The sequence below is a fragment of the Somniosus microcephalus genome, unplaced genomic scaffold, assembly GCF_052327205.1.
Source record: "Somniosus microcephalus isolate GS21.2 unplaced genomic scaffold, FLI_Smic_1.0 unresolved_chr4, whole genome shotgun sequence".
NCBI classification, from domain to species: domain Eukaryota; kingdom Metazoa; phylum Chordata; class Chondrichthyes; order Squaliformes; family Somniosidae; genus Somniosus; species Somniosus microcephalus.
In genome coordinates this window covers 10336313-10352879 of record NW_028225182.1, presented here as the reverse complement: position 1 = coordinate 10352879, position 16567 = coordinate 10336313, and the positions used below count along the sequence as shown (strand labels likewise).

The window sequence follows — 16567 nt, the reverse complement described above, 5'->3', positions numbered from 1 at the left end:
ATATTCAAAACAGAAGTGGGTAGATTTCTGACTGGTAAGGGCATCAAGGGATATGGCGATAGGGCCGGTGAGTGGAATTGAGGCAGGAGATCAGCCATGATCTCATTGAATCCCCTGCACTGCTTAAAAATCTGTTCCATTACCTTTTTTTTTATAGTTCTGACGAAAGGTTATCGACCTGAAACGTTACCTCTGTTTCTCTCTTCGCAGATGCTGCCTGACCTGCTGAGTATCTCCAGCATTTTCTGTTTCAATTCATATTTCCAGCATCTGCAGTATTTTCTCAGTTCGCGTTTCTTTCTTTGTGCAAAACAAGGATATAGCTTAATTAATGACGCTTTGAAAGCAACATAAAAGTTTAACAAAATAACTACCGCCCAACGTGGGGCTCGAACACACGACCCTGAAATTAAGAGTCTCATGCTCTACCGACTGAGCTAGCCGGCCCTGTTGAAGCAACATTGCCTTGTCGCTGATTGCAGTCAGGAACCTTGTGGCTCCGGCCCGGTCTCAACAGCATGTCTGAGCCGCGTTTCTGCAAACTACGAAACAAGTTCTCCAGAAGCCCAAGGCGTATAAGGAACTCAAGCAGCAAAATCCCTTTCATTAACCACAGGGGTTCAGGCAAATTTCTGATCGCAAATCGCTTTAGTCCTTGTCAATATCGCTTGTCTATTTCCCGGAGATTCCCGATTCTGTCTGTCTCTCTGGCTCTGTTTATTGTGTCTGTGGCCACCTGCGGGTAGATTTTGAACGAATTACCTGTGTTTGTGTCTGCTTGTTACTTTAAACAAATGAGGGCATCAGGCGCTTCTGTGCATGACACTGAGGAATCAGGAGAAGGCAGGAGGAATGAAACAGTGTTTGTGGAACGAGTATATATACAAACTACGAACATCCGTGGTTATGTTGTGGACCTAATGGTGCAACGGTAGCGCATCTGACTCCCGATCAGAAAGTCTGCGTGTTCAAATCTAATCGATCTCCCAACTGAGCTATTTCAGCGTTGTCTGTTGGCAATTCAAACAGCCCCAAAACGCACTGTTTCCTCACCGGGAATCGAACCCGGGCCGCGGCGGTAAAAGTGCCTGAATCCTGACCACTAGACTACCAGAAAAGCTGCAGCAAGTCTCCTGCCAGCAAGCACAGCAATGCAGTGTTTCCTACCTGCTCCTTTGCAATTCAGATCCTTTCGCACCAGGCAAACTGTTCGGACAAAATGATATTTTTAACATGAGAACACAAAAGACGTGTTCGCGAAAGCACGGCACCAAGTGCGGGTAGGCAACCACTTGAAATCGATTTCCTTCAGTGGTTTTCTCTGGATGTTGTCTCTCTCGGTGCCGGCGAACATTTCATTGATGCATTTGTCCTGAACTGAAGCCTTTTGCCCATCTCGCGGGGTCAGAGCTGCTCTGTCTGTCTATTACCTGCCTGTTAACCTTATCGGGAACAGGCCACCTGTTCAACGTTCAACAGCAAACCCAGAAAGACAAATAAACAGAAAGATGTGTCTCTCAGCCCCGGTGGCAAAGGTGCAATGGATGTTAATCCAAATAAATCCCCCGTGAGTCTGTGTGCATTGGCTTCCTTATAAAGTTTGTATTTGAAATGTGCGGGAAAAGTGTAAAATTATGAAAACATCCTGATGGCCAGTACGGGGATCAAACTCGCGACCTTGTCGTTATTAACACCAGGCTTTCACCAACTGGGCTAACCGGCCACAATGCTCTTGTTGGCCAGGCTCGAACCCAGGCTGCGAGATTGTCTTTCAGCCTCACACTGGGTGACCGAGTTACTGTACAATCATTGAACACACCACATCGGTTAAACATTGTTAACTGTTCGTATATACAACTGGGCAGAGTGTAAATCGAAACTAACAGAAAGACAGCTCTATGGTCTAACAAACCTCATTCTAAAATTTATTATCGCACCACAGCCCCTCCCACAAACACTGCTCCGGTATAAGAGCAGACGGCGGGACCCCGACTGGATTCGCACCTGCAGCGGACGGTTGGAGCCGGATCCAGCATGTCCGATGAGGTTTCACTCCCATTCGTTTGGGAAACGCGGCATCAGGAGCGTAAAATTTCTCCTCATTCACTCCTCTTGTAGTGAAGGAGACAGAAAGTAACTAAAACCTACCGAAATCCGGGACCTTTAGATCTTCAGTCTAACGCTCTCCCAACTGAGCTATTTCGGCTTCACATCAAAAGCAGTATACTGTTGTTCTTTTGGAGGTTTTTCTATCCCCGGGTGGAATTGCCCCTCTCGCTCATTCCTCACTTCGGGCAATGTGACCCGACCAGATCTCGGAGCTCAGGTTGTGTTAATGTAAAGCTGCAGTGTTGATAAAGATACAATGCTGACACAGCACGGGGGACCTCAGTGTGTTGGACACAGCGTGAAATGCAATGACATGTTCAAATAAAGTTATAGAGCACAACACATGTGTAAAATTCCCTGTTCTTTTCTCCACACTGATGGGTTGTGAAGGGAGAGACGGGCCGAAGTCTCACTGAGCCGCACTGATCACGAGCCAAATCAAGTTCAATCTTCAGGTATGGTGCTGAGCCCGACACAGAAGTGAAAATGCCCGTGGTTCTTAGTTCCTCACGCAGTGGGCTACTGAGCAATACAGGAAGGGCTAATGAACATCTTAATGCTCAAGTTATCACGGGCCACGGACTCTCTGATTACAGGCTTGCACACGTTTGTATGTTTGAGATATTGCATTTTTCACACTGGCAATGAATTAATCGATAGCCGTGCCTGTGATAAGCTAAGTTTGTTGGGAGGTGCAGTGGGCAAGAAGATACACGGAAGACTGATGAAAACCGTGACTGCCCTGACACTGTGAGCTGCAGTTAAATGTTGGCAACATTTAAAGTCAGCCAGTCTAAATTTGACAGAAATCAATTCCTGCTGACTTTGAAACAGCACGCATTTTACAGAAATCAAGGATGTATATTTTGTATCGCTGTATGAAGAGTGATGTTGAGCAGCGGTGTGGAAAGTTGAATCAGGGGCGGAGCATTGCTCCGTAAGGGTGCGTTGCATGGTGGCAATTCAAACAGCCCCAAAACGCACTGTTCCCTGACCGGGAATCGAACCCAGGCCGCGGCGGTGAAAGCGCCGAATCCTAACCACTAGACCACCAGGGAAGCTGCTGCCAGCCGCCTGGCAGCAAGCACATCAACGCAGCTTTTCATGCCTGCTCCTTTGCAATTCAGATCCTTTCGCGCCAGGCAAACTGTTCGGACAAAATTATATTTTTTACATGAGAACACAACAGACGTGTTCGCGAAAGCTCGGCACCAAGTGCGGGTAGGCATCCACTTGAAATCGATTTCCTCCTGTGTTTTTCTCTGGATGTTGTCTCTCTCGGTGCGGGGCGAACAAATCATTGATGCATTTGTACTTCATTGGTTCCAGTGATGAACGATTGCCGTTACGTGGATAGACCAGAGAAGTTGGAGCTGTTCTCCTTAGAGCATAGACGGCTAAGAGGAAATTTGACAGAGGGTTTTAAAATCAAGAAAACGATTATATAGAGTAAATAAACAGAAAAGATGGATGAATACAAAAGACGAAGCTGAAGTGTCTGTAACCATCCTGAGAGAAGCCAGACTTCATTCAATTCGATTAATTCCAAGCGATATTAAGAAACAGCTGAGCTGATTAGTTACAGCAAATGCAATGAGCTCCGACAACACTCCGTCTGCAGCACTAAAAGCGTGTGCTCCAGAACTAGCCACGCCTCGGGGAAGCGGTTGTGTTAAGAGATTGAGTAAACTAGGCCTGTAATCTCTTGAATTCGGAAGAATGAGAGGGGATCTCATGAAGCATGCAAAATTATTACACGGTTTGATCGGTTGGATGCTGGGAGAATGATTCCCTTTGCTGGGGAGTCTAGAACCAGCGGGCACAGCCTCAGGATAAAGGTTAGGCCATTCAGGACTGAGAGAAGACATTTCTTCACACAGAAAGTGGTGATTCTTTGGAATTCTCTTCCCCAGAATGCTGTGGAGGCTCAGTTATTGGGTATATTCAAATCAGAAGTGGGTAGATTTCTGACTGGTAAGGGCATCAAGGGATATGGCGATAGGGCCGGTGAGTGGAATTGAGGCAGGAGATCAGCCATGATCTCATTGAATCCCCTGCACTGCTTAAAAATCTGTTCCATTACCTTTGTTTTTATAATTCTGACGAAAGGTTATCGACCTGAAACGTTACCTCTGTTTCTCTCTTCGCAGATGCTGCCTGACCTGCTGAGTATCTCCAGCATTTTCTGTTTCAATTCATATTTCCAGCATCTGCAGTATTTTCTCAGTTCGCATTTCTTTCATTGTGCAAAACAAGGATATCGCTTAATTAATGATGCTTTGAAAGCAACATAAAAGTTTAACAAAATAACTACCGCCCAACGTGGGGCTCGAACCCACGACCCTGAGATTAAGAGTCTCATGCTCTACCGACTGAGCTAGCCGGGCCTGTTGCAGCAATATTGCCTTGTCGCTGATTGCAGTCAGGAACCTTGTGGCTCCGGCCCGGTCACAACAGCATGTCTGAGCCGCGTTTCTGCAAACTACGAAACAAGTTCTCCAGAAGCCCAAGGCGTATAAGGAACTCAAGCAGCAAAATCCCTTTCATTAACCACAGGGGTTCAGGCAAATTTCTGATCACAAATCGCTTTAGTCCTTGTCAATATCGCTTGTCTATTTCCCGGAGATTCCCGATTCTGTCTGTCTCTCTGGCTCTGTTTATTGTGTCTGTGGCCACCTGCGGGTAGATTTTGAACGAATTACCTGTGTTTGTGTCTGCTTGTTACTTTAAACAAATGAGGGCATCAGGCGCTTCTGTGCATGACACTGAGGAATCAGGAGAAGGCAGGAGGAATGAAACAGTGTTTGTGGAACGAGTATATATACAAACTACGAACATCCGTGGTTATGTTGTGGACCTCATGGTGCAACGGTAGCGCATACTGACTCCAGATCAGAAAGTCTGCGTGCTCAAATCTAATCGATCTCCCAACTGAGCTATTTCAGCGTTGTATGGTGGCAATTCAAACAGCCCCAAAACGCACTGTTTCCTCACCGGGAATCGAATCCGGGCCGCGGCGGTAAAAGTGCCTGTAATCCTAACCACTAGACTACCAGAAAAGCTGCAGCAAGTCTCCTGCCAGCAAGCACAGCAACGCAATGTTTCCTGCCTGCTCCTTTGCAATTCAGATCCATTCGCGCCAGGCAAACTGTTCGGACAAAATGATATTTTTAACATGAGAACACAAAAGACGTGTTCGCGAAAGCACGGCACCAAGTGCGGGAAGGCATCCACTTGAAATCGATTTCCTTCAGTGGTTTTCTCTGGATGTTGTCTCTCTCGGTGCCGGCGAACATTTCACTGATGCATTTGTCCTGAACTGAAGCCTTTTGCCCATCTCGCGGGGTCAGAGCTGCTCTGTCTGTCTATTACCTGCCTGTTACCCTTATCGGGAACAGGCCGCCTGTTCAACATTCAACGGCAAACCCAGAAAGACAAATAAACAGAAAGATGTGTCTCTCAGCCCCGGTGGCAAAGGTGCAATGGATGTTAATCCAAATAAATCCCCCGTGAGTCTGTGTGCATTGGCTTCCTTATAAAGTTTGTATTTGAAATGTGCGGGAAAAGTGTAAAATTATGAAAACATCCTGATGGCCAGTACGGGGATCAAACTCGCGACCTTGTCGTTATTGACACCAGGCTTTCACCAACTGGGCTAACCGGCCACAATGCTCTTGTTGGCCAGGCTCGCACCCAGGCTGCGAGATTGTCTTTCAGCCTCACACTGGGTGACCGAATTACTGCACAATCATTGAACACACCACATCGGTTAAACATTGTTAACTGTTCGTATATACAACTGGGCAGAGTGTAAATCGAAACTAACAGAAAGACAGCTCTATGGTCTAACAAACCTCATTCTAAAATTTATTATCGCACCACAGCCCCTCCCACAAACACTGCTCCGGTATAAGAGCAGACGGCGGGACCCCGACTGGATTCGCACCTGCAGCGGATGGTTGGAGCTGGATCCAGCATGTCCGATGTGGTTTCACTCCCATTCGTTTGGGAAACGCGGCATCAGGAGCGTAAAATTTCTCCTCATTCACTCCTCTTGTAGTGAAGGAGACAGAAAGTAACTAAAACCTACCGAAACCCGGGACCTTTAGATCTTTAGTCTAACGCTCTCCCAACTGAGCTATTTCGGCTTCACATCAAAAGCAGTATACTGTTGTTCTTTTGGAGGTTTTTCTATCCCCGGGTGGAATTGCCCTCTCGCTCATTCCTCACTTCGGGCAATGTGACCCAACCAGATCTCGGAGCTCAGGTTGTGTTAATGTAAAGCTGCAGTGTTGATAATGATACAATGCTGACACAGCACGGGGCACCTCACTGTGTTGGACACAGCGTGAAATGCAATGACATGTTGAAATAAAGTTACAGAGCACAACACATGTGTAAAATTCCCTGTTCTTTTCTCCACACTGATGGGTTGTGAAGGGAGAGACGGGCCGAAGTCTCACTGAGCCGCACTGATCACGAGCCAAATCAAGTTCAATCTTCAGGTATGGTGCTGAGCCCGACACAGAAGTGAAAATGCCCGTTGTTCTTAGTTCCTCACGGAGTGGGCTACTGAGCAATACAGGAAGGGCTAATGAACATCTTAATGCTCAAGTTATCACGGGCCACGGACTCTCTGATTACAGGCTTGCACACGTTTGTATGTTTCAAAATTTGCATTTTTCACACTGGCAATGAATTAATCGATAGCCGTGCCTGTGATAAGCTAAGTTTGTTGGGAGGTGCAGTGGGCAAGAAGATACACGGAAGACTGATGAAAACCGTGACTGCCCTGACACTGTGAGCTGCAGTTAAATGTTGGCAACATTTAAAGTCAGCCAGTCTAAATTTGACAGAAATCAATTCCTGCTGACTTTGAAACAGCACGCATTTTACAGAAATCAAGGATGTATATTTTGTATCGCTGTATGAAGAGTGATGTTGAGCAGCGGTGTGGAAAGTTGAATCAGGGGCGGAGCATTGCTCCGTAAGGGTGCGTTGCATGGTGGCAATTCAAACAGCCCCAAAACGCACTGTTCCCTGACCGGGAATCGAACCCAGGGCACGGCGATGAAAGCGCCGAATCCGAACCACTAGACCACCAGGGAAGCTGCTGCCAGCCTCCTGGCAGCAAGCACATCAACGCAGCTTTTCATGCCTGCTCCTTTGCAATTCAGATCCTTTCGCGCCAGGCAAACTGTTCGGACAAAATTATATTTTTTACATGAGAACACAACAGACGTGTTCGCGAAAGCTCGGCACCAAGTGCGGGTAGGCATCCACTTGAAATCGATTCCCTCCTGTGTTTTTCTCTGGATGTTGTCTCTCTCGGTGCGGGGCGAACAAATCATTGATGCATTTGTACTTCATTGGTTCCAGTGATGAACGATTGCCGTTACGTGGATAGACCAGAGAAGTTGGAGCTGTTCTCCTTAGAGCATAGACGGCTAAGAGGAAATTTGACAGAGGGTTTTAAAATCAAGAAAACGATTAGATAGAGTAAATAAACAGAAAAGATGGATGAATACAGAAGACAAAGCTGAAGTGTCTATAACCATCCTGAGAGAAGCCAGACTTCATTCAATTCGATTAATTCCAAGCGATATTAAGAAACAGCTGAGCTGATTAGTTACAGCAAATGCAATGAGCTCCGACAACACTCCGTCTGCAGCACTAAAAGCGTGTGCTCCAGAACTAGCCACGCCTCGGGGAAGCGGTTGTGTTAAGAGATTGAGTAAACTAGGCCTGTAATCTCTTGAATTCGGAAGAATGAGAGGGGATCTCATGAAGCATGCAAAATTATTACACGGTTTGATCGGTTGGATGCTGGGAGAATGATTCCCTTGGCTGGGGAGTCTAGAACCAGCGGACACAGCCTCAGGATAAAGGTTAGGCCATTCAGGACTGAGAGAAGACATTTCTTCACACAGAAAGTGGTGAATCTTTGGAATTCTCTTCCCCAGAGTGCTGTGGAGGCTCAGTTATTGGGTATATTCAAAACAGAAGTGGGTAGATTTCGGACTGGTAAGGGCATCAAGGGATATGGCGATAGGGCCGGTGAGTGGAATTGAGGCAGGAGATCAGCCATGATCTCATTGAATCCCCTGCACTGCTTAAAAATCTGTTCCATTACCTTTTTTTTTATAGTTCTGACGAAAGGTTATCGACCTGAAACGTTACCTCTGTTTCTCTCTTCGCAGATGCTGCCTGACCTGCTGAGTATCTCCAGCATTTTCTGTTTCAATTCATATTTCCAGCATCTGCAGTATTTTCTCAGTTCGCATTTCTTTCATTGTGCAAAACAAGGATATCGCTTAATTAATGACGCTTTGAAAGCAACATAAAAGTTTAACAAAATAACTACCGCCCAACGTGGGGCTCGAACCCACGACGCTGAGATTAAGTGTCTCAAGTTCCACCGACTGAGCTAGCCGGGCCTGTTGAAGCAACATTGCCTTGTCGCTAATTGCAGTCAGGAACCTTGTGGCTCCGGCCCGGTCACAACAGCATGTCTGAGCCGCGTTTCTGCAAACTACGAAACAAGTTCTCCAGAAGCCCAAGGCGTATAAGGAACTCAAGCAGCAAAATCCCTTTCATTAACCACAGGGGTTCAGGCAAATTTCTGATCACAAATCGCTTTAGTCCTTGTCAATATCGCTTGTCTATTTCCCGGAGATTCCCGATTCTGTCTGTCTCTCTGGCTCTGTTTATTGTGTCTGTGGCCACCTGCGGGTAGATTTTGAACGAATTACCTGTGTTTGTGTCTGCTTGTTACTTTAAACAAATGAGGGCATCAGGCGCTTCTGTGCATGACACTGAGGAATCAGGAGAAGGCAGGAGGAATGAAACAGTGTTTGTGGAACGAGTATATATACAAACTACGAACATCTGTGGTTATGTTGTGGACCTCATGGTGCAACGGTAGCGCATCTGACTCCAAATCAGAAAGTCTGCGTGCTCAAATCTAATCGATCTCCCAACTGAGCTATTTCAGCGTTGTATGGTGGCAATTCAAACAGCCCCAAAACACACTGTTTCCTCACCGGGAATCGAATCCGGGCCGCGGTGGTAAAAGTGCCTGAATCCTAACCACCAGACTACCAGAAAAGCTGCAGCAAGTCTCCTGCCAGCAAGCACAGCAATGCAGTGTTTCCTGCCTGCTCCTTTGCAATTCAGATCCTTTCGCACCAGGCAAACTGTTCGGACAAAATGATATTTTTAACATGAGAACACAAAAGACGTGTTCGCGAAAGCACGGCACCAAGTGCGGGTAGGCATCCACTTGAAATCGATTTCCTTCAGTGGTTTTCTCTGGATGTTGTCTCTCTCGGTGCCGGCGAACATTTCATTGATGCATTTGTCCTGAACTGAAGCCTTTTGCCCATCTCGCGGGGTCAGAGCTGCTCTGTCTGTCTATTACCTGCCTGTTAACTTTATCGGGAACAGGCCACCTGTTCAACGTTCAACAGCAAACCCAGAAAGACAAATAAACAGAAAGGTGTGTCTCTCAGCCCCGGTGGCAAAGGTGCAATGGATGTTAATCCAAATAAATCCCCCGTGAGTCTGTGTGCATTGGCTTCCTTATAAAGTTTGTATTTGAAATGTGCGGGAAAAGTGTAAAATTATGAAAACATCCTGATGGCCAGTACGGGGATCAAACTCACGACCTTGTCGTTATTAACACCAGGCTTTCACCAACTGGGCTAACCGGCCACAATGCTCTTGTTGGCCAGGCTCGAACCCAGGCTGCGAGATTGTCTTTCAGCCTCACACTGGGTGACCGAGTTACTGCACAATCATTGAACACACCACATCGGTTAAACATTGTTAACTGTTCGTATATACAACTGGGCAGAGTGTAAATCGAAACTAACAGAAAGACAGCTCTATGGTCTAACAAACCTCATTCTAAAATTTATTATCGCACCACAGCCCCTCCCACAAACACTGCTCCGGTATAAGAGCAGACGGCGGGACCCCGACTTCATTCACATCTGCAGCGGACGGTTGGAGCCGGATCCAGCATGTCCGATGTGGTTTCACTCCCATTCGTTTGGGAAACGCGGCATCAGGAGCGTAAAATTTCTCCTCATTCACTCCTCTTGTAGTGAAGGAGACAGAAAGTAACTAAAACCTACCGAAACCCGGGACCTTTAGATCTTCAGTCTAACGCTCTCCCAACTGAGCTATTTCGGCTTCACATCAAAAGCAGTATTCTGTTGTTCTTTTGGAGGTTTTTCTATCCCCGGGTGGAATTGCCCCTCTCGCTCATTCCTCACTTCGGGCAATGTGACCCGACCAGATCTCGGAGCTCAGGTTGTGTTAATGTAAAGCTGCAGTGTTGATAAAGATACAATGCTGACACAGCACGGGGGACCTCACTGTGTTGGACACAGCGTGAAATGCAATGACATGTTCAAATAAAGTTACAGAGCACAACACATGTGTAAAATTCCCTGTTCTTTTCTCCACACTGATGGGTTGTGAAGGGAGAGACGGGCCGAAGTCTCACTGAGCCGCACTGATCACGAGCCAAATCAAGTTCAATCTTCAGGTATGGTGCTGAGCCCGACACAGAAGTGAAAATGCCCGTGGTTCTTAGTTCCTCACGCAGTGGGCTACTGAGCAATACAGGAAGGGCTAATGAACATCTTAATGCTCAAGTTATCACGGGCCACGGACTCTCTGATTACAGGCTTGCACACGTTTGTATGTTTCAAAATTTGCATTTTTCACACTGGCAATGAATTAATCGATAGCCGTGCCTGTGATAAGCTAAGTTTGTTGGTAGGTGCAGTGGGCAAGAAGATACAGACTTCAATGATTCCTTAATACCGTTGGTTGACTAAAAGCTATCAATCGCAGGTTAAAATGAGCAATTCATGATGCATCTTTGAAAGAGCTATCCAATCAGTCCCACTCCGCTGCTCTTCCCCATAGCCCTGCTGACACTCCTGCCAGTGGAAACTGTTTCCCCCATAATTTTGATCACCTTTATTAATTCTCCCCTGACCAGTGATTAATGGAGTTCAACGCGGGCAAGTATCAGATCATCCACTTGGGGCCGAGCAAAGATCGGTCAGTGTGTGGTCTGAAAACATCATGTGAGAGAATAGTTTTTTTCTGTGAAGTAGCCGGTCCCGTTAAATTTTACAAATGTTGCCCCAGATCGCTGCTCTCTCAAGCAATGAACATTTTAAACCATTCTCCTAAAATGCAATGTGTAAAATGAGATATGAGTTATCAGTTCAGGAGATGCAAAGAGCAAAATAAATGAATGAAGTTTCGACTGTCCCTCAGTAGCCATATTATCATGCCTTTCATTCTGCAAAATAAAGTTACCGGTTAATTAATGGTGATTAAAGCAGTTCTTATTTATTCACATTAGATGCATGTAATTAATTTAATAAAATTACATCGCATTCATGAATTAGAAACGGTGATATCAAAATTTCTTCCCTTACCGGGAATCGAACCCAGCTCGCGATACTGATAGGAATACGTTATTGAATCATTTAATGGTGCCTCAATAAATATCACACTGCTAACTTAAAATCACTGCTTTAATGTGTTTCGGTGTTGAAGGGGATTGAAAAAAGCCCAGACTGCGCCCGCGGTGAGACAGAGTTCGAACTTACAAAGAAGTTGGTGCTGTGAAGTAACAGCTGGGCGAAAGCTGACACCGATTAAAGGACGAGAAACCGCTCAATATAAAGGATGAGCTCACAAACGTTAATTTCTGTATTCTGTGTAAAAGGACACCCAAATTCTTGAATATACTCAATGACTGAGCATCCACTGCCCTCTGAGGTTGAAAATTGCAAAGATTCACAAGCCCCTGAGTGAAGAAATGTCTCCTCATCTGAGTCTCAAATGGCCGGCCCCTTATCCTGAGACTCTGCCTCCTAGTTCGAGACTCTCCAGCCAGGGGAAACAACCTCTCATCTTCTACCGTTTCAAGCCCTCCAAGAAAATTGAACCTTTCAATGACAACACATCTCGTACTTCTGAACTCCAGAGATTATAGACCCGATCTACTCAATCTCTCCTCATAGGACAATCCAATCATCATTGAAAATAATCAGGTTTGATTCCCAGTCAGGGATTTCAGTTCTGACAAAGACAATTGAAGTCTGTGAGAATCTTATTAATTGTATTAAAACCAACAAAAATGTGTGTTGCACACTGAAGGAAATTGTAACATGTTTGCTGCGTGACAGTCAAACTTTAATAACTTTCTTCATAGATTCATAGATTTATAGCCAAAGGCGACGGCTTTATACAGCGTTTCCGTAGTGTAGTGGTTATCACGTTCGCCTCACACGCAAAAAGTCCCCGGTTCGCAACCGGGCGGCAACATTTTGTAAATCATGTTCATTTATGTCGTAGAAAAATGGATCAGTTCGCATTTGTTATGCAATGTAACAAAGTCCTGTTACATTTGTGTTATTCTGTACAGTTCTGCACACACACAAAACACTACGGTGTCGCTCGCTCACTTCCGTTTCCGGACCTGACCGTGCAGACAGCCCTCTCAAAGCTGCACATTCCGGCTGCTTTCAGTTGAATTGTGAAAAATTATTCAAGGATCCTGCAGCTTTACCTCGGTTCACAACAGCAGATCTAAGTCGCGTTTCTGCAATCTACAAACCATGTTTTCCAGAATTCCAAGATGGATACGGAACTCAAACATTAAACTTCCCTTCATTAACCACAGGGGTTCAGGCAATTTTCTCTGATTCTATAAAACGTTATTAAAGTTTGACTGTCATCCGTTATACATGTTAACAATTCCTGCAGTGTGCAACAAAATGTTGTGGGTGGATTATTGATAATAGAAACAATTATGAAGTGTCTCACAGACTTCAATGATCCCTTAATGCCGTTGGTTAACTAAAATCTATCAATCGCAGGTTAAAATGAGCAATTCATGATGCATCTTTGAACGAGCTATCCAATCAGTCCCACTCCGCAGGTCGTCCCCCATAGCCCTGCTGACACTCCTGCCAGTGGAAACTTTTTCCCCCATAATTTTGATCACCTCTATTAAATCTCCCCTGACCAGTGATCAATGGAGTTCAACGCGGGCAAGTGTCAGATCATCCACTTGGGGCCGAGCAAAGATTGGTCAGTGTGTGATCTGAAAACATCATGTGAGAGAATAGGTTTTTTCTGTGAAATAGCCGGTCCCGATAAATTTTACAAATCTTGCCCCAGGTCGCTGATCTCTCAAGCAATGAAGATTTTAAACTATTCTCCTAAAATGCAATGTGTAAAATGAGATATGGGTTAACAGTTCAGGAGATGCAAAGAGCAAAATAAATGAATGAAATTTCGACTGTCCCTCAGTAACCATATTATCATATCTTTCATTCTGCAAAATAAAGTTACCGGTTAATTAATGGTGATTATAGCAGTTCTTATTTATTCACATTAGATGCATGTAATTAATTTAATAAAATTACATCGCATTCATGAATAAGAAACGGTGATATCAAAATTTCTTCCCTAACCGGGAATCGAACCCTGTTCGCAACACTGATAGGAATACGTTATTGAATTATTTAATGGTGCCTCGAAAAATGTCACGCTGCTAAATTAAAATCACTGCTTTAATGTGTTTCGGTGTTGAAGGGGATTGAAAAAAGCCCAGACTGCGCCCGCGGTGAGACAGAGTTCGAACTTACAAAGAAGTTAGTGCTGCGAAGCAACCGCTGAGCGAAAGCTGACACCGATTAAAGGATTAGAAACCGCTCAATATAAAGGATGAGCTCACAAACGTTAATTTCTGTATTCTGTGTGAAAGGACTCCCAAATTCTTGAATATACTCAATGACTGAGCATCCACTGCCCTCTGAGGTTGAAAATTGCAAAGATTCACAAGCCTCTGAGTGAAGAAATCTCTCCTCATCTGAGACTCAAATGGCCGGCCTCTTATCCTGAGACTCTGCCTCCTAGTTCGAGACTCTCCAGCCAGGGGAAACAACCTCTCAGCTTCTACCCTTTCAAGCCCTCCATGAAAATTGAAACTTTCAATGAGAACTCCTCTCGTTCTTCTGAACTCCAGAGATTATAGGCCAAATCTACTCAATCTCTCCTCATAGGACAATCCTATCATCATTGAAAACAATCAGGTTTGATTCCCAGTCAGGGATTTCAGTTCTGACAAAGACCATTGAAGTCTGTGAGAATCTTAATAATTGTATTAAAACCAACAAAAATGTGTGTTGCACACTGAAGGAAATTGTAACATGTTTGCTGGGTGGCAATCAAACTTTAAAAGCTTTCTTCATAGATTCATAGATGTATAGCAAAAGGCGACTGTTTGATCCAGCGTTTTCGTAGTGTAGTGGTTATCACGTTCGCCTAACACGCGAAAAGTCCCCGGTTCGAAACCGGGCGGAAACATTTTGTAAATCATGTTCATTTAAATCGTCGAAAAATGGATCAATTCGCATTTGTTATGCAATGTAACAAAGTCCTGTTACATTTGTGTTATTCTGTACAGTTGTGCACACACACAGAACACTACGGTTTCGCTCGCTCACTTCCGTTTCCAGCCCTGACCGTGCAGACAGCCCCTCTCAAAGTTGAACATTCCGGCTGCTTTCAGTTGAATTGTGAAAGATTATTCAAGGATCCTGCAGCTTTACCTCGGTTCACAACAGCAGATCTAAGCCCCGTTTCTGCAAACTACAAACCATGTTTTCCAGAATTCCAAGGAGTATACGGAACTCAACCATTAAAATTCCCTTCATTAACCACAGGGGTTCAGGTAATTTTCTATGATTCTATAAAAAGTTATTGAAGTTTGACTGTCATCCGGTATACATGTTAGCAATTCTTGCAGTGTGCAACAAAATGTTGTGGGTTGATTAATGATAATAGAAACAATTATGAAGTGTCTCACAGACTTCAATGATCCCTTAATACCGTTGGTTAATTAAAGTCTATCAATTGCAGGTTAAAATGAGGAATTCATATTGCATCTTTGAAAGAGCTATCCAATCAGTCCCACTCCGCTGCTTTTCCCCCATAGCCCTGCTGACACTCCTGCCAGTGGAAACGGTTTCCCCCTTAATTTTGATCACCTCTATTAAATCTCCCCTGACCAGTGATTAATGGAGCTCAACGCGGGCAAGTGTCAGATCATCCACTTGGGGCCTAGCAAAGATCAGTCAGTGTGGGGTCTGAAAACATCATGTGAGAGAATCGGTTTTTTCTGTGAAATAGCCGGTCCCGTTAAATTTTACAAATGTTGCCCCAGATCGCTGCTCTCTCAAGCAATGAACATTTTAAACCATTCTCCTGAAATGCAATGTGTTAAATGAGATATGGGTTAACAGTTCAGGAGATGCAAAGAGCAAAATAAATGTATGAAGATTCGACTGTCCCTCAGTAACCATATTATTATGTCTTTCATTTCGCAAAATAAAGTTACCGGTTAATTAATGGTGATTAAAGCAGTTCTTATTTATTCACATTAGATGCATGTAATTAATTTAATAAAATTACATCGCATTCATGAATAAGAAACGGTGATATCAAAATTTCTTGCCTAACCGTGAATCGAACCCAGCCTGCAACACTGATAGGAATAAATTATTGAATTATTTAATGGTGCCTCGAAAAATATCACACTACTAAATTAAAATCACTGCTATAATGTGTTTCGGTGTTGAAGGGGATTGAAAAAAGCCCAAACTGCGCCCGCAGTCAGACAGAGTTCGAACTTACAAAGAAGTTGGTGCTGCGAAGTAACCGCCAAGCGAAAGCTGACCCCGATTAATGAAGGAGACACCGCTCAATATAAAGGAAGAGCTCACAAACGTTAACTTTCTGTATTCTGTGTAAAAGGACTCTCAAATCCTTGAATATACTCAATGACTGAGCATCCACTGCCCTCTGAGGTTGAGAATTGCAAAGATCACAAGCCTCTGAGTGAAGAAATGTCTCCTCATCTGAGTCTCAAATAGCCGGCCCCTAATCCTCAGACTCTGCCCCCCAGTTCTAGACTCTCCAGCCAGGGGAAACAACCTCTCAGCTTCTACCCTTTCAAGCCCTCCATGAAAATTGAACCTTTCAATGAGAACACCTCTCGTTCTTCTGAACTCCAGAGATTATAGGCCCAATCTGCTCAATCTCTCCTCATAGGACAATCCTATCATCACTGAAAACAATCAGGTCTGATTCCCAGTCAGGGATTTCAGTTCTGACAAAGACCATTGAAGTCTGTGAGAATCTTAATAATTGTATTAAAACCAACAAAAATGTGTGTTGCACACTGAAGGAAATTGTAACATGTTTGCCGGGTGACAGTCAAACTTTAATAACTTTCGTCAGAGATTCATAGATTTATAACAAAAGGCGACTGATTTCTCCAGCGTTTCCGTAGTGTAGTGGTTATCACGTTCGCCTCACACGCGAAAAGTCCCCGGTTCGAAACCGGGCGGAAACA

At 44.6% G+C, this 16567-nt stretch overlaps 6 non-coding genes across 6 annotated transcripts; 2 read left to right on the top strand and 4 right to left on the bottom strand.

The window, feature by feature from the left end:
• Positions 1-374: 374 nt before the first annotated feature.
• Positions 375-447, bottom strand: trnak-cuu (transfer RNA lysine (anticodon CUU)). Its single transcript has one exon. It is a non-coding gene; the product is annotated as a tRNA-Lys (tRNA).
• A 2648-nt stretch (positions 448-3095) lies between these two features.
• On the bottom strand, positions 3096-3167 carry trnae-uuc (transfer RNA glutamic acid (anticodon UUC)). The gene has a single exon. It is a non-coding gene; the product is annotated as a tRNA-Glu (tRNA).
• A 1256-nt stretch (positions 3168-4423) lies between these two features.
• Positions 4424-4496, bottom strand: trnak-cuu (transfer RNA lysine (anticodon CUU)). The gene has a single exon. It is a non-coding gene; the product is annotated as a tRNA-Lys (tRNA).
• A 3977-nt stretch (positions 4497-8473) lies between these two features.
• trnak-cuu (transfer RNA lysine (anticodon CUU)) lies at positions 8474-8546 on the bottom strand. The gene has a single exon. It is a non-coding gene; the product is annotated as a tRNA-Lys (tRNA).
• Positions 8547-14444: 5898 nt separating this feature from the next.
• On the top strand, positions 14445-14517 carry trnav-aac (transfer RNA valine (anticodon AAC)). The gene has a single exon. It is a non-coding gene; the product is annotated as a tRNA-Val (tRNA).
• Positions 14518-16494: 1977 nt separating this feature from the next.
• On the top strand, positions 16495-16567 carry trnav-cac (transfer RNA valine (anticodon CAC)). Its single transcript has one exon. It is a non-coding gene; the product is annotated as a tRNA-Val (tRNA).